Raw genomic sequence first — 19,307 nt, 5'->3', positions numbered from 1 at the left:
ATCGACTTTAGCTGGTTGTGGCGTTCAACGAATTTACTTTGCAGAATATACTCGGCCCTTCTGTGCTGGCAGATTGCACTGAGACACAACTATAACCGGTTGCAGCATTCCATGATTTTACATCGCCAAATATACTCGACTCCGGCGTGCTGGCAAATTGCATTGGGAACCGACTATAGCCGTTTTCTGGCATTTTAAGGGTTAATATTAATTAATACTAATATTACATTTGCTTTGCGTAAGTTACAAATTAAGACATACAAAACATTTATTAACTTGTATGTAAAATTTCACACCACAACACCGTACTTCTTCCAAATAAACTTCCCCAATCGATGGTTAAATAATCATAAAGCAAACAGTTTGTGAAATAATAATGTGTATATAGATTAATAGTGATAAAAAACAAACAACAAAACAATATATATTTCACTCCCTTTAAAGCTCCCACTACCCCAAAAGTGACTGGCGGAATATAATAATAAAAAGATGCAGCAAAAAAAATTCATAAACAACATAAACCCTCCGTTGACCCCACACTGAACATGAAACAAATAAGACACACAGAGAACACAAAACGCATACGAAAGTCCAAAAGATTAAATGGAGGATGAATAGCAATTGTGGACCTTGTTCAGCCTTGAAAAGCATCCTGTGACAATTATACACAAATGCAATTGAGGGCTTGCTCCTCTCCTGAACGACAAGAAACAGTCCCACCGTACTTATCCTCAGCGTGTTGGCGTAATTCCAAACCCCAGGGTTTTGCGCTGCAATTGCTGGTGTTGAAGTCGGCAAGCAGAAAACATTGTAGGTGATCTGGATCGGTGCTCTCTCTTGGTGTCAGTGTAGTAAATGGACCCTTTCTTCTTTTCGTCCTTATGTTTAATTAGTAGTGACCCAGATGCAATTGATGGGAGTGACAGGGAAAATTATCACGAGGAACCACAGTTTCCACGGTGTTATCCTTCCCCATTTGTTTCCAGGGAACGATATTTACACAGACACACAAAGACCACATAAACAGGGCAAAGCAATGAAAGATGTGACTCGGCACAGAATACATTTAAGATGTCGTTAGTCATGTAGCAGCACTACAACTTGTCATTGCCAACTAAAACAATGGACGGAAGACTGTAATAGTCTTTTACAGTAACTATTCATCCATCTGCATTTCCTCTACTCTCTCCCCAGACAGACTGACTTTATCCATTTTCTGCTACAGCTCAAACACAAGTCCTGGCTTAAAGCCGGGGCCAGCTATTCTTAATGCCAGCTAAAAGGTCTCAGTTTTTGCTGACGGTGCCCATCTGTGGATTGCAACCCTTGCAGCTTATCTGATAAGATGCTCGATACCAGACCATGTAGTGTCCAGGGACGTCTCTTGAAACCACACCAGCTGGACACTTAAGTCCTGAATGAAGAACCATAAATCAAGGATGAGTATCATTGATGGACAGACCTTTGCACCAGTGGTCAACCAAGAGGATGGGCTTATGTGCACCCAGGGTACCAATGGAAAGATATCGCTCTCCTCCCTTTAAAAACCTTTATAAGACCCTAACTCATTGCTTCCCTCTATTAGCTCACTTCTTGACCTGGAAGTTTTTCTTTAAAGAATGATAGACACTTGGAATAAGCAACCAAGTAGTGTGGTAGACAGGAAGACGTTGGGGACTTTCAAAACTTGACTTGATGTTTTTTTGGAAGAAATAAGTGGAGAGGACTGGCGAGCTTTGTTGGGCTGAATGGCCTGTTCTCGTCTAGAGTGTTCTAATGTTCTAATAACTTCTATTTTATAGAAGAGACCCCAGTGCTTAGGGTATGTCTACAACAAAGCTGGAACTATCCCTTCTATTTCAAAAGGATAAATGGGGATGGACTGGAAAATAGTGGAATACCATCCGTAACAGGAGATGGACCAGGGGAGTCATTAATCCAAACCTTACTAAGATAGAAAGTACTCAAGCAGAGGAAGACTGTATATGTTGTAGGTGCCAGGGTGGATGGACTGGCATACCAACCAGAAGTGTGAATGATTCCTACCCATAACAGGAGGATGTAATTGAAGGACGTAGATGGACAGACATCCCAGCTGGGTTGGTTGCTGATGTTTATCCTGGCCAAGAGGGCATAATGGATGAACAAGGGGAGAATGTCTATCAAGAACAATTCCTTCCCCAGTTTGCTAGATGGCAGCATCCCTTAGGTGGATCTCCCAGGTGGGCACCTGCAGGGCAACATGAGAGTTGTAGTTCTAATACACAGCTCTGCTGGCTGTCTTGTGGGCCATCAGAGGATGCTGCAGAAAGGACGAGTCCATATTTTAAGGGGGTTCCGCCTGATCTGGAAGTGCTTCCTGGGTACAATATGGTGGCCCCAGAAGTACTCTCCGATCAGACATAAAACAACCCACTCAGCCTTCATCTAGGGGAGTCAGAGTCGGGAGGCAGGGGACGACACTCACCTGGAGGAACAGAAAGAGGGGAAAGAATGATAAATTATCTGTGGTTGTGGAATTTTGATGTGGTTGTCTTGTGAAGGTATTGTGCTTAACACACAAAGCCTTTATTTGAGCCTGGGTCTGTGTTGGATGTCTGGGGTTTTGGGTTTGGTGGTGCTCCCTACTAGTTACAGTGTCAAAGAAGCACATTCATCGTTCAAACAACAGGGGCAGACTGATCACTAGCCGATTCAGCAGGTGTCATTTTGCTAGCAAATGATGACACTTTGAGTGTCAAAACCTCAAAGAGAAACTGCTGTACCGCCAGCAACCAGAAGGTGCGCTCAAAGGCAAAGAAGGAGACCTTCTGAACAAAGAATGAAAGTGCACTTGAGAATCCTCTGTGTGTCTACAGAAACCATACCACGTGCACGTCAGAAGAGGTCATCCACCTGAAGCTAACCATCTTTAGTAGTTGGATGGGAGACCAAATAGGAAAAGCTTGGGTTGCTGCTGGCAGAGATGTTGGTGAGGCACTTACCCTGAGGTCTGAATGTGGATTCCAATGCCCCAGTGCAGTGACGGGGACAATCAGATGTAAAAATGGCAACCACCCTGCGGGTGAGGTGTAAAACCGAGGTCCGGAGTCTCTGTGATCATTAAAGATCCCTGAGCATCCTTCGTAAAGGGCAGGTTGTACCCCGATATCCAGGCTAAATTGCCCACCACAGCCTAGTCATTCTGGCCCCCTAATCATTCCACGTCTCTAATTTTTCTCTCTTTCTCTCTCACCAATTAACTACCTAATAGCTAATGTGTGGTGAGCAGACTGGAGCAAAAGTAGCTGCCATCGCATCATCCAGGTGGATGCTACACATTAGCGGTGGTTGAAGTGGCACCCAATTCACTATGTAAAAAGAATTATTATTATTATTAGAGCATCACTCATCTCAAACCATAAGTATAAATGCTTTGATTCCGACAACTTTTAGTTGTAATTTAACCCCTTAACCGCCCTCTGCCGGATATATCCGGCATCGTAGCTTTATTGCTGACGCCTTACTGCCGGAATTATCCGGCACATTTGTCTGTGGTTATGTGAATGCCTGGCGCGTAGTATAACTGACAGTTTGGCGTGGGTATTATTACTATGTTGTATTTCGACAACTCTGCGGTTGTATTGGCTGCTCACGTGATGTGATTCGAAAGTGAAAGCTGTGAATATGGCGAAACGTAAACTGACTTCAAGTGAGGTTTTGCAGGCGATTTTGGACAATAATTCTGATCATGATTGTAGCAGTTCTGAAGAAGATTTTAGCGACCATGATGATCAGCAACGTGCGCTGCATGATACTGTGAATGACGACGCATCGGATGATGGCGATGAGTGGGTGTATCCCCAGCATCTCAAGTGGACTGCTGCCCGTTATCTGAGCCAGATATGAAAGATCCAAACCGTGACCACTTGTTCAAGCTACGTCCTTTGATTGACCATTTATTTGAAACATTTCAGCAGGTATTTCAGCAGGTAAATACTGCTTGAATAAATGTAAAGTAAAAAAACGAAAATTGTTCAGATTTCTCCTGGCATGGGGAATATTTAGGGAGTTGGCGGTTAAAGGGTTAATAGATAGAACAAAGCCGGCTATGGTATTATGGTATTGGTGTCACTGTAACTGAAAGTTAATCACCATGTGAAGGAGAAGTGCTGGCTGCTATAAATCTGTCACCCTAAATCCAGTTACTTTTCACGCACACACCAACACACATGCAAGCATAGCGCAGAGGTAGGCTGTGAGCAAAGCTTAATAACCAGCTAAAGAACTTATCCATCTTGAACACATGAATTGAAAGATCAGAATTCATAAGTTATGTGCCTTTTTCTATAAGAGAGAAAAAAAACAACCAAGATATAAGATTTCTAATTTTACGTGTTGTTTGTTGTTGTTTGTTCGTCTATAAATATCTATATACACCCATATCTCTACATATAAGTTGTGAGGGATGAACAGGCGGCCCAGCTAGTGTGGACCCCTCTCTCTTACCTGACCAGGAGGCCTTGATAACAGAAGGTCTGGGAGAAAAAGACTGCATCTCTGTTCCATTGCAGGACCTGCATGTGGAAGCAAATTACAATGGCTACAGTGGGACTGGCATCTCAACAGCCACTGAGTGACACCCACGATGGACTTGGGAATAAGAAAGGACAGCACATTGATGACTGCCTGCTATGGACAGAGTGTCCCCCTGTACACTGGGTGGCAGCATCCCGTCTGGCAAGCCTTATTATGGATGCCTGCAGGGCAGCAACAAACTAACAACAAACAAACACGAGCAACAAACTATTTACAATAATGGGCAACGTCCCAATCAAATACCACCGATGAGCTCACCCCCAATAATTATAAACTTCAGGACTGCTTACATGCTTTTTATTGTGGGCCCCAAACTGTAGCTTGAGTGCAACAGAACTGGCCCCTTGAGATTTGACCTCACAATCACAAAACACGTTTCACGTGTAGACCTTGCTCCAGTTCTGTTTAATCATCTCGTCACGCGTAGCTCCTCCACACTCCACACAAACTCACTCAGCGGTCCAACAGAGCTAAACCCGTGCCTCCAAGTCTCCCGCCACTCTGACCCTCAGAAGCACTGGTTTCATCCGTTCTTTTCACTTCTCGCTCTCACCTGTTTAGTCAAAACTCTCGTTGTCTTTCCCTTTCTTTCATTTTTATGCACTTCCTTTAGGAAAATGTTCTTTTATATGACCAGCGGTTACTTTTGTCACCTTGAATCTTTCTTTTTTTTTTATATATCTTTGCATTTCAGCATTTTGTTAGAACTTTCTCTTTCCTTTTCGCTTCATTGTTTTGCCTCAGCATTTCCTTTCATTTTGCTTCAGAGATTTTGCCAAAGGTTTTTCTTTTTTTGGTCAGCATGACTGCCACTTCTCCTCTCTTCTTTTCTTTCAACTGTCTCTCTTTTTTCATCCTCCAATCCCATCCCTGTTAATATTCCACATGGACTGGGACTGTCCAATCAGGGGGCACTAGCAGCTATCAGGCTAGGCTTTATGCACTCGACATTGTCCAGTTTCACTTCCCTTCAACCATTCTTCATTTTTTTTTCTTCTTGACCTAACTTTATTAAAATTTCTCACATTTGGTACTCTTTTTTTCCCTTTAAAACGTAACTCAGGTTGCAGAAATAAGAAACCATTGTCACACATGCACACCAGGCCCACCTAAGGTATGCGGTACCACCCCAGGGTGAGAGGCGGTGCTGTCGCTAACAGTTTTATCTTCTTTATACCTTGCAGTCTCGAAAAACCACCACTTGAGGGCAGCAGATGTCAAGGAAGCCCCGTCCCTTCCAGTCCACTCAGTATAAAATGGAAACACACCTGGAAGGTGGCATCTCATTTCAGAGCTGACCACAATGACAAACGCTAGAGAGACAGAGAAGGAGAAAGTGAAACCCTGAGAGACCACTGACAGAAAGGAATTCTTCCTAACTGAGAGTGCCTACTGGTGCAGGTTGTTCGTTACAATTTTCTTTTTTGTTATTGGAATTAAATGGGATTTTGGCACCCCAGGAGTATGGCTTTTTGCCCTGCCAGTCACTCCATACTGTGATATCGTGCAGGGTGCAGACCTATAAATACCTAGGAGTACAGCTGGATGATAAATTGGACTGGACTGCCAGTGCTGATGGTCTGTGCAAGAGAGGACAGAGCCGACTATACTTCCTTAGAAGGCTGGCATCCATCAACATCTGCAATAAGATGCTGAAGATGTTCTACCAGATGGTTGTGGCGAGCGCCCTCTTCTACGCAGTGGTGTGCTGCAACATAAAGAAGAAGGACGCCTCACGCCTGGACAAACTGGTGAGAAAGGCAGGCTCTATTTTAGGCACAGAGCTGGACAGTTTGACATCCGTGGCAGAGCGACGGGTGCTGAGTAGACTCCTGTCAATCATGGAGAATCCACTGCATCCACTGAACAGGATCATCTCCAGACAGAGGAGCAGCTTCAGCGACAGACTGCTGTCACCGTCCTGCTCCACTGACAGTCTGAGGAGATCGTTCCTCACCCACACTATGCGACTCTTCAATTCCACCCGGGGGGGTAAACGTTAATATTATACAAAGTTATTGTCTGTCTGTATACCTGCATTGTTATCAATCTTTAATTTAATATTGTTATTATCAGTATGCTGCTGCTGGATTTCCCCTTGTGAATTTCCCCTTAGGATTAATAAAGTATCTATCTATCTATCTATCTATCTATCTATCTATCTATCTATCTATCTATCTATCTATCTATCTATCTATCTATCTATCTATCTATCTATCTATCTATCTATCTATCTATCTATCTATCTATTAACTACAGTCACACACACACACAGTGGTATAGAGTAACATGTCTGAACTATTTTTATTTAATTATTATTTTTTTTAGGAAAACAACTCATTTCACCCCTTAAAATTTTATTGATGCCTACCAAGGACTCCCGTCCAAAATAACACACACAAACGTGTGTGTGCGGACATAAACACTGTGTGTCTGCCATGTACAGTTGCAGCCAAAAGTTTTGAGAATAACACAAATATTAATTTTGACACAGTTTGCTGCTTCAGTGTTTTTAGATCTTTTATCAGATGTTTCTATGGTGTACTGAAGTAGGATTACAAGCAGTTCATAAGCTTTTATTGGCTATGATATGAAGTTTATGTAAAGAGTCAATATCTGCAATGTTGGCCCATCTTTCTTTTTCAAGACCCCTGCAATTCACCCTGGCATGCTGTCTGTCAATCAACTTCTGGGCCAAATCCTGACTGATGGTAGCAGCCCGTTCTTAACATAATCAATGCTTGGAGTTTGTCAGAATTGGTGGGTTTTTGTTTGTCCACCCGTCTCTTGAAGATTGTTGATGTTTTGTTCCCCACTTAGCCACTCAGTTCTCACTTTTGCCTTATGGCCTGGTGTTCCGTCATGCTGGAAAATGCATTGTTGGTAACCAATCTGTTCTTGGATGGTTGGGAGAAGTTACTCTTGGTGGATGTTTTGGTCCCAGTCTTTATTCATGGCTGTTCTTACAGTCTAACCAAAAGTATATCATATTTATTTAAGGCGATTTCTAAATAAACAGGATTCTGAGAATTGAATTCCTGCATTTATCTCTAGTAGGATTGACTACTGCAATGCTGTGTTCACTGGATGTTCAAACTGTTCTTTATACAGCCTCCAGTTAAATCAAAATGCTGCTGCAAGAATTATTACAAGAACAAGAAAATATGAACACATAACTCCAGTTCTTAAATCCTCACACTGGCTCCCAGCTAAGTTTAGGGAAGATTTCAAAATCCTCTTTTTAACATATAAAGCCTTAAATGTCTGAGGTCCAGCTTACTTGTCTGAACTTATCATGACTTACAAACCTGAGCGCACATTAAGATCTCAAGATGCTGGTCTGCTTCTGATTCCAAGGATTAATAAAATAACAGTGGGAGGTCGAGCTTTTAGTTACAGGACCCCCTAAACTGTGGACTGGCCTGCCTGCTACTATAAGAGATGCCCCTTCAATCTCAGCTTTTCAACCCCAGCTGAAGACTCACGACTTCAGTTTAGCACACCCTGACTAGAGCTGCTGATTAACTGTACAGACTGCATCTCTGTTGTTAGTCATTAGCACTAAAACATAAGTAACATGATCGTTAGAATTGGATGCTAACCCTCACCTCTTCTGTTTCTCTTCTCGGTACTCAAATGTGGCACTTGGTGCCACGGCCCACCTGTCAAGTTGTTCTACCTGCCTAACGTAAAGTCATCCCTGATGGAGGATCGCAGGAGTCGTCGGGTAGAGGGGTCCCTTCATTGGATTGTCTGGCCCAGCACTGACTCAGCTGTGGAATGGCCGGTATGGGGAGGCAGGATTGATGGCTGAGGTCTCCAGGACTCTAAACAAATCCACATCCTATTATGTGATATCATCTACTGTTAAATTCTGCTCCGTACTTGTAATATTTTTAGTTTTTATACTGTATTGAGGATTACTTGTGTTCTGTTCTGTGTATTGTATTGTATTGACCCCCTTCTTTTTGAACGCCCAAACTACCTGGAAAGGGGTCTCTCTCTTTGAACTGCCTTTCCCAAGGAGTCTTCCATTTTTTCCCTGTAAGGTGTTTTTTGGGAGTTTTTCTTTGTCTTCTTAGAGAGTCAAGGCTGGGGGGCTATCAAAAGGGCAGGGCCTGTTAAAGCCCATTGTGGCACTTCTTCTGTGATTTTGAGTTTTGCAACAATAAATGGTATTGTATTGTATTGTATTGTATATCAAGAGGAGACCTGACTGAAGTGTTTAAAATTATGAAGGTTATTAGTCCAGTGGATCAAGACTGTGAGTTTAGAATGAGTTCATCAAGAATGCGGGGACAGCTAGAAACTTGTGAAGAGGAAATTTCACACAAACTTTAGGAGGTTTTTGTTCACACAGAGGAGCACAGACACATGGAATACAGTATATGACCAAGTAGTACAGTGGACAAGAGGACTTTAGAGACCTTCAAAACTCCACTTGGTGTTATTTTACTGTAGAAGGAATTAAGTGGAGAGGACTGGCAAGTTTTATTGGGCTGAATGGCCTGTTCTCATCCAGAGTGTTCTAATGTTCATAAAACAGTGGTCAACATTTTGCTACTGGGATTCTTTCATCTGCACTTTAACAAATTTCACTTGCTTGATTCGGCTGGAGCACAAGTACTGTCATGGTGGAGTAACACAACACCTTCTCTGGCGGTCTTTGCAGTTTTGTGTTGCTGTATAGCTGAGACGCGTTTACGTCAGCAAAATGCTTTCCACTTGGTAGCTCAAATCCAGGGTTGATTTTATTCAGCATCTGGATGTACCCTGGCTTTTCTACACTAAATATGAGCACCAAATCTTTAACAAAATGAAATTCACTTTACTTCTTTTCTGTATAGTGCTCTTCATGGAGTGGAGGTGTAGAACCCTGTGAGAAATTCACATGTAAAACGCCAGAACAAGTCATCAGTGCAACATACGACGTTCTACCAGTACTGGTGAGCCTTCTTCAGTAGCTGGGTAACAATTCAAGATGTACCCAACGTCCCATGCCAGCATCCCTTAACAGAGTGTGAGATCAGCCTTTACTCAAGGGTCATTACACTTGGTAGCATATCTGAGTTCTGGCGTCCATTGCTTCAGCTCTGCAGACTATTACTGAAGGAGAATGAACAAATAGCAAAGGAAGTCATAAGACATGGATGATACAGCTTTTATATGAATGAAACACTACACGTTATATAGCGCCTTTCTGTAGCGCTCTGGCTCCCATGACGCTGAACTGGACTGATAATATTTGGTTATGTTCTAAACATTAATGAAAAAGAAAGGACAAAAAGTAATTTATGGCATTATTATCATAATCTTTATATATAATACGCTGCCATGGCTGTCCATTTGTCTGTCCAGGATTTTAAATCACCTGTAGCTCACAAACCGTTTGAACTATTGACCTGAAATTTGGTACACATATACTACATGACCTCTACTGTCCGCTTTCAGGGTGATGATTAACCTCCAAAGTTATTCCTCTTTTTAATTTATTGTAGAATCAACTCTCAGCAGCAGCCAGCATGACCGGCCGTGCGACTCATGCATACGGGCGCCGTTTTACCACCTTCGTCGTCACTTCACCTACCTCTTCATATCTTAAATCATTCTTGAGGCAGATTGAAGACTTAAGTGCCAGCTTAAGAGAAAAATTAAAGAAAATGTACTGTTATTTCAACACAAACACTGATTTAATCAGTTTTAAAAGCGGAAGAAGAGAAGACGCGGGCCGCTAGGGTAGAGAAACGAAGAGCTGCTCAGGAAGGAGCACGCGCATCGACCTCTGAGCAAACGAATGGTAAATGTACAGAGAAAGAGGAGGAAAACTAGGAACGTTCAAGTCAAGTGTATTCACTGCACGTTATCATTATAGCTGTACGCCGTTACTGGTTATATTATATTATATTATATTATATTATATTATATTATATTATATTATATTATATTATATTATATTTAAAAAGTTGTGTGTGTGTCTGCGTTAAGCCTTGACCACGCCCCTCCACACCGCTCATCCAATCGTTACTCCTGTTGCGCATATCCTCTTTCCGTCCCACCCCGTGATACCCTCAGTGCCGCTAACTCGCCCTTCAATGCAGTCGGTTATAAAGGCACGGCAGAAAAGCAAATTATCTATTCAAGAACGTTGAATTTTAGATCACGATAGAAAAAGAGCTGCAAGAGTTGATAATGAACGTCGAAGGAAAGAAAATGAATAAATAAAGAGCTGCATATGATAAAAATCAAGAACAAGGAGAATCGTCCAATAAGCGAGACCGAGAATAACATCTCGAACAATAGGCGAACAGACATGCAAAAAAGCTACGTTTATGAAATGTTAGATGACGAAGTAATTCATAATGATGTATTTGATAAGGCATTAATGTAATTTAATTTTTTATTTACTTTTTATTACGTTTCATGACATTTCACAGTTTTACTTCTTCTTTTACTTTTTACTTGTACTTTTTCTGCGGTGGGTTGGCACCCTGCCCGCGATTGGTTCCTGCCTTGTGCCCTGTGTTGGCCGGGATTGGCTCCAGCAGACCCCCGTGACCCTGTGTTCGGATTCAGCGGGTTGGAAAATGGATGGATACTTGTACTTTTTACTACGTTTTGGTATTTGAAATACACAGCTGAGGTGAAATTCTCACAGAACTGACTTTCTGTCTGTAATAACTAAGCACCAAATCATCTTCCACCCTGCATACTCTTCTAAACACCAACTCTTTAAATACAATCGGTCTCTCTAACAGAGGGGCTCCCCGGCGTCCTTCGAGCGGCTTAGCTGCATGACGAGCGCCTGCCCCCAGGGGTTGGTGAGTAAAGCGAGTGGGGGGAGAGCCCCGTATTATTACTATTATTATCAAACACCTTGCATTTCATATAGTGCCTTTTTATAGACCACACCATCCCAAGGTTGCTATAGCCCCCTCGGATTCTGGACTGGATTAAACAGGTTTGATAATGGTGTGTAAATTACTGAAGGTGAATGAACAAAAAAGCAGAAGAAGTCTTAAGAAGTGACTGCCCTAGCTTTTATATGAATAAAATACTACATTCCATATAGCGCCTTTCTATTGGGAGTGGGTCCTGTGACAATGAAATGGATTGAGAATGTTATCTTACTGTATGTTCTAAACATTATTGAAAAAGAAAGGAGAAAAGGCAGAAGAAATCATAAGAAGTGATTGACACGACTTTTATATGTACGAAACAATGTTTTATATAGTGCCTTTCTGTAGGGTGTGATCCTGAAGTGGATTGAGAAAATTAGATTATACAGTATTTTAAACATTATTGATAAAGAAAGAGTGCTGGCTTCTGAGACGCTGAAATGGATTGAGAATATTAGGTTGTGTTCTAAACATTATTGAAAAAGAATGGAGAAAAGGAAATTTATTGTATTTTTGGGTACCATGAGCAAACACATTGAATTTCCTATAGTGCCTTTTTTTAGACCACCCCATATCCCAAGGTGCTTTAGCCCCCTCAGATTCTGAACTGGATTAAGCAGGTTTGATACTATCATGTACTTTACTAAAGGAGAAGAAACAAAAAAAAAAAAAGCAGAAGTCATAAGGAGTGACTGACACAGCGTGTAAGGTCTATGACTAAAACACTACATCTCATATAGCGCCTTTCTATTGGGAGTGGGTCCTGTGACAATGAAATGGATTGAGAATGTTATCTTATGTTTTAAACATTATTGAAAAAGAAAGGAGAAAAGGTGGAATTCTTATTATAATCAAACACCTTACATTTCATATAGTGCCTTTTTATAGACAACCGCATCCCAAAGTCCTATAGCCGCCTCGGATTCTGAACTGGAATAAACCGGTTTAATAATATCATGCACATTACTGAAAGCGAGTGAACAATAAAGCAGAAGGAGTCATAAAAAGTGATTTGCCCCAGTTTTTACATGAATGAAACACTACAGTTTATATAGCGCCTTTCGATAGTGGGCGCTGGGTCCCGTGACCCTTAACTGGGTTAAGAATGTTAGGTTATATTCTAAACATTATCAAAAAAGAAATTCATGGCACTTTTGGTTATCATAATTAAACACCTTGCATTTCATATAGTGTTTTTTATAGTTCACCGCATCCCAATGTCCTTTAGCCCCCTCAGATTCTGAACTGGATTAAACAGGTTTAATAATGTCATATACATTACTGAAGGTGAACGAACAAGAAAGCAGAAGAAGTCATAAGAAGTGACTGGCCTAGCTGTTATATGAATAAAACACTACATTCTATATAGCGCCTTTCTATTGTGAATGGGTCCTGTGACAATGAAATGAATTGAGAATGTTATCTTATGTTCTAAACATTATTGAAAAAGAAAGGAGAAAGGCAGAAGAATTCATAAGAAGTGATTGACATGAGGGTGGCATGGTGGCGCAGTGGGTAGCGCTGCTGCCTCGCAGTTGGGAGACCTGGGGACCTGAGTTCGCTTCCCGGGTCCTCCCTGCGTGGAGTTTGCATGTTCTCCCCGTGTCTGCGTGGGTTTCCTCCCACAGGAAGCTTAGGTGGATTGGCGATTCTAAATTGGCCCTAGTGCGTGTGTTTGTGTGTGTCCTGCGGTGGGTTGGCACCCTGCCCGGGATTGGTTCCTGCCTTGTGCCCTGTGTTGGCTGGGATTGGCTCCAGCAGACCCCCATGACCCTGTGTTCGGATTCAGTGGGTTGGAAAATGGATGGATGGATGGATGATTGACATGACTTTTACAGTATATGTACGAAACAATGTTTTATATAGTGCTCTTCTGTAGGGTGTGATCTTGAAGTGGATTGAGAAAATTTGATTAAATTTTAAACATTATTGATAAAGAAAGAGCGCTGGCTTCTGTGACGCTGAAATAGATTGAGAATATTAGGTTGTGTTCTAAACATTATTGAAAAAGAAAGGAGAAAAGGAAATGTATTGTATTTTTTGGGTGCCAGGAGCAAACACATTGCATTTCCTATAGTGCGTTTTTTAGACCACCCCATCGCAAGGTGCTTTAGCCCCCTCAGATTTTGAACTGGATTAAACAGGCTTGATACTATCATGTACTTTACTAAAGGAGAAGAAACAAAAAAAAAAAGCAGAAGAAGTCATAAGGAGTGACTGACACAGCTTGTAAGGTCTAGATAGATAGATAGATAGATAGATAGATAGATAGATAGATAGATAGATAGATAGATAGATAGATAGATAGATAGATAGATAGATAGATAGATAGATAGATATGAAAGGCACTATATAATAGATAGATAGATAGATAGATAGATATGAAAGGCACTATATAATAGATAGATAGATAGATAGATAGATAGATAGATAGATAGATAGATAGATAGATAGATAGATAGATAGATAGATACTTTATTAATCCCAATGGGAAATTCACATTCTTCAGCAGCAGCATACTGATACAATAAATAATATTAAATTAAAGAATGATAATAATACAGGTGAAAAACAGACAATAACTATGTATAATGTTAAATGTTAACGTTTACACCTCCGAGTGGAATTAAAGAGTCGCATAGTTTGGGGGAGGAACGATCTCCTCAGTCTGTCAGTGGAGCAGGACAGTGACAGCAGTCTGTCGCTGAAGCTGCTGTTCTGTCTGGAGATGATCCTGTTTAGTGGATGCAGTGGATTCTCCATGATTGACAGGAGTCTGCTCAGCGCCCTTCGCTCTACCACAGATGTCAAACTGTCCAGCTCTGTGCCTACAATAGAGCCTGCCTTCCTCACCAGTTTGTCCAGACGTGAGGCGTCTTTCCTCTTAATGCTGCCTCCCCAGCACACCACCGCATAGAAGAGGGCGCTCGCCACAACTGTCTGATAGAACATCTGCAGCATCTTATTACAGATGTTGAAGGACGCCAGCCTTCTAAGGTAGTATAACCGGCTCTGTCCTTTCTTGCACAGCGCATCAGTATTGGCAGTCCAGTCTAATTTATCATTCAGCTGCACTCCCAGATATTTATAGGTCTGCACCATCTGCACACAGTCACCTTTGATGATCACTGGGTCTATGAGGGGTCTGGGCCTCCTAAAATCCACCACCAACTCCTTGGTTTTGCTGGTGTTCAGGTGTAAGTGGTTTGAGTCGCACCATTTAACAAAGTCATTGATGAGGTCCCTATACTCCTCCTCCAGCCCATTCCTGATGCAGCCCACGATAGCAGTGTCATCAGCGAACTTTTGCACATGGCAGGACTCCAAGTTATATTGGAAGTCTGATGTATATAGGCTGAACAGGACCGGAGAAAGTACAGTCCCCTGTGGCGCTTCTGTGTTGCTGACCACAATGTCAGATGTGCAGTTCCCGAGACGCACATACTGAGGTCTGTCTTTAAGATGGTCCATGATCCATGCCACTAGGTATGAATCTACTCCCATCTCTGTCAGCTTGTCCCTAAGGAGCAGAGGTTGGATTGTGTTGAAGGCGCTAGAGAAGTCCAGGAACATAATTCTTACAGCACCACTGCCTCTGTCCAAGTGAGAGAGGGATCGGTGTAGCATATAGATGATGGCATCCTCTGCTCCCACCTTCTCCTGATATGCAAACTGCAGAGGGTCAAGGGCATGTTGAACCTGTGGCCTAAGGTGGTGAAGCAGCAGCCTCTCCATGGTCTTCATCACATGTGATGTCAGAGCAACAGGCCGAAAGTCATTCAGCTCACTAGGACGTGATACCTTTCGGACTGGGGTGATACAAGATGTTTTCCAAAGCCTCGGGACTCTCCCCTGTTCCAGGCTCAGGTTGAAGATGCGCTGTAGAGGGCCCCCCAGCTCCGATGCACAGACCTTCAGCAGTCGTGGTGATACTCCATCTGGACCCACTGCTTTGCTGGCACGAAGTCTCCTCAGCTCTCTGCTCACTTGCGCTGTTGTAATTATGGGTGGGGATGTCTCTCCTATGCTGGTATCAGCAGAAGGATGTGTGGAGGGTGCAATACTCCGAGGTGAGAGTGAGAGTGGGTTAGGGTGGTCAAACCTGTTAAAGAAGTTGTTCATTTGGTTTGCTCTCTTCACGTCTCTCTCGATGGTGGTACCCTACTTCGAGCTGCAGCCAGTGATGATCTTCATCCCATCCCACACTTCCTTCATGCTGTTATTCTGCAACTTCTGCTCCAGCTTTCTCCTGTACTGCTCCTTCACCGCCCTGAGCTGGACTCGGAGTTCCTTCTGCACGCGCTTGAGCTCATGCTGATCACCGTCTTTAAAAGCCCTTTTCTTCTGGTTCAAAAGGCCCTTGATGTCACTTGTAATCCATGGCTTGTTGTTAGCATAGCAGCGTACAGTTCTTACTGGAACTACAATGTCCATACAGAAGTTCATGTAGTCAGTAGAGCAGTCAACAACCTCCTCAATGTTCTCACTATGTGATCCCTGCAGGATATCCCAGTCTGTAGTTCCAAAAAGTTCTCTCAGAGTATTCTCAGCCTCCGGGGTCCACTTCCTGAATGATCGTGTGGTAGTAGGTAGGACCCTCACTCTTGGTTTGTAGTGAGGCTGAAGCAGAACCAGGTTTTGATCTGCTTTCCCAAGCGCAGGCAGCGGGGTGGCGCTGTATGCGTCTTTAACGTTTGCATACAGTAAATCAATAGTCTTATTTCCCCGGGTGTTGCAGTCCACATACTGGGAGAATGCAGGTAATGTTTTGTCCAGCGTCACATGGTTAAAGTCTCCAGCGATTAGCACAAGTGCCTCAGGGTGCTGCGTTTGTAACTTAGCAACAGCAGAATGGATGATGTCACTCGGTGACTCCTCATCCGCCCGAGGAGGAATGTACACGATGACAACAATGACATGTCCAAACTCTCTGGGCAAGTAATAGGGACGTAAACTTACGGCCAACAGTTCGATATCCCTGCAGCAAGTGGAGATTTTGACGTTAACATGTCCAGAGTGACACCACCGTGTATTAACATAGAGAGCGAGTCCTCCTCCTTTGTGCTTCCCACAGGTACTTGCGTCTCTGTCCGCTCTAACTGTGCTAAACCCGGGTAGCTCCACGTTGGCATCTGGGATGGTGTTATTTAGCCACGTTTCGCAAAAACACAACAAACTGCATTCTCTGTAGGTCCTTACATTTTTCACCAGCGCAGCCAGTTCGTCGATTTTATTTGAGATTGAGTTTACATTCCCCAGAATAACAGAAGGCACCGAAGGCTTAAAACGACACTTTCTCGCAAGCCGCTTCATTTTTAGCTTAGTGCCGGCTCTGCTGCCACGATACCGTCTTCTTACCTCATCAGGTAAATAGGGAACCTCACCGGCACTGGCATTTGTTCTCAGCGCTCGAAGTTGAGTACTTGAATATGCGAGTCTCGGCGTGTAAAAATCCATGCCCACGTTGTAAAAGTAAGAGTGTCCAGGGAACGAATCAACATAAAATAAAGTAATAGGAGTGATCAATAAATAAAAATAGAAAAATAAAAGTAGAAAACACTAAAACACTACATTTTATATAGCGCCTTTCTACAGAACGCTGAGTCCCTTGACCCAGAACTGGACTGAGAACATTACCATTGGGCTGGAGTGGTGGCTCTGAGCCTAGAGGTCTGCGCTGGTGTCCGGAAGGTTGTCGGTTCAAATCTCTGTTTCTGCCAAAAGAGATCCTACTCTACTAGGCCCTTAACCTGAAAACTGTGCAATGGCTGATTCTGCACTCCGACCCCAAGGGGTATGCAAAAACTAACAAATTCCTGATACAAGAAATTGTATAAGATGAAATAAAGAACAAAAAAAATAATGATCAAAGAAGAAAAAAAATTACCAGAAGTTGTGGTGTATCAGTGAAACACACTGTATTTTATATAGCGCCTTTGGAAAGTGTGGCCATATTTGATGGTTTTACAAATACCCAATTATATATCACACGTCCTAAAGACTTCTTTGTGAGGTTAGGCTCCGGCCTCCTGTGACCCCCAATTGGATTAAATTGGCAGATTCAGAGAGGGCCATCATGGTGGTCACACTAGATCCTAAAGGTTCTCCTTTATTGGTTGTTATTTCATTAATGAAGGTTCAAGGGTTCAGTCTCTTTTCTCCATCGGTGATTGGTGTAGTCACCTCAGAGTGAAGGGTGGTTGTGATGACTTTACAGTAAAATCCCATTTGTTGTCACATTTTCCTTTTCTTAAAGACAAAGTCGAAGTTTCTTGGCTGATGGTGGGCACGGAGGCCAGCTTTGCTCTCCGACGTTCTGGGTGGCTCTGCCAGCTAATAGAAGTAAAGTTTTGTCTCCACCGAGATGATTAAGTTGAGTCTCTGCAGGCCGGTGCGGCCCTGAAAGCTCTCTCCAGACCGAGGGGAGAAATGGCACTGGAAATGTGTGGAGATTTGATAGCTGTCATCTCCTCCACACGGCCAGTGACAGCCACAATAAATGAGTCCTCCGGAGCGAGCGGAGAAACCGCGTTAAAGGAGCTGCTGGAAATGACAGAGCCGCTCTAATGATCCCCGCCAATCCGATTAAGCTTTATTGTGCGGATAAAGCGAGCGCCGTAATCAGGTTTGGGGCGAACCGAAGGGGCCATCCGAGTGGAGAGTTCATATTCTACCAAAGTGACGGAAAGGACTTGTGACGGCCAGTCAGAACATGAGCGCCGGGTGCTCCATCTTAGCGGGCGCAAAACCGTTTAGGCGCCGAGACGGAGCTGTGCCATCGCGGCCAGCCTGCCGAGTCATTTTTAAAGGAGAAGCAGCTTTGTGTGTGTCTGCGGGGTAAAGGGGTTTGTCCTCTGCCCAGACTTTAAAAAACAAAATGACAAAAAGTCACAAATTCATAGCAGGCATTGGTTCAAAGGGTGGCACCGTGGTGAAAGATGCCCTGGGAGTGCTCAGTTCAAATCGTGGACCACTATTGTTGTCGGCGTGAAGTCAGCGTGTCCTCCCTGTGCCCTGTTTGGGTTTCCCATTGGGTATTTTGCTTTTTTTTTTATAAATCACAAAATTGGTCCTGTGTGAGATTAATGGACTGACATCTCACCTGAGCCTGGCTCCCACTTTGTGCCCAGCCCCGCCGGAACACACTGCTGCACACTACTTTTCATATAGCGCCTTTCAGGGAGTGCGGCCAGGAAAGACATCATGAAAAGTAATATAAATGTGTCCACTGGTCTGTGCTATAAAGTTGTTTTCAGAATGATTCCAATAATTTGTATTGTCAAAATCGCTGAATTGGCGCATTTCCATTTCAAATGCAGGGTGCAGTAGCGACGAGCCTCACCTCACCTCGGACTGCGCTCTCCTCACACACTGACGGGGTTGATGCGTGCGATTGGCGCGTGCCTGTCGCTGTCTCTCTGTATGTCGCCAATATAATGTTTGCAGACACGTTTATTATACACCCTGACTTTCCAAAGTCTGGCTAATATCTTTAATAAATGTATGTGACATATTTAGTCCTCACAGGTGGCGCAGTGGTAGTGCTGCTGCTTTGCAGTAAGGAGACTGTGGAAGATTGTGGGTTCGCTTCCCGGTTCCTCCCTGTGTGGATAGCGCTATATAAATGTAATGAATTATTATTAGTCTTGCTGATCGGGTATAAAATCGCAGTGAAAAGGCACAAGGTGAGGCTGGCAGTACCGTGGCGCCCTGAAGGGGGCGCATGTGAGCCCAACAGGTGCTCGTTGCTGCAGGCGCGAAGGCGCCAATAAGTCAGCGAGATCAGAAAGTCAGGTGCACTGCAGCGGGACGTTTAGTTTTATTTTTTGTTTC

Source organism: Erpetoichthys calabaricus, chromosome 6 (assembly GCF_900747795.2).
Source record: "Erpetoichthys calabaricus chromosome 6, fErpCal1.3, whole genome shotgun sequence".
NCBI lineage: Eukaryota > Metazoa > Chordata > Cladistia > Polypteriformes > Polypteridae > Erpetoichthys > Erpetoichthys calabaricus.
Note: the sequence above shows the minus strand (reverse complement) of the source record.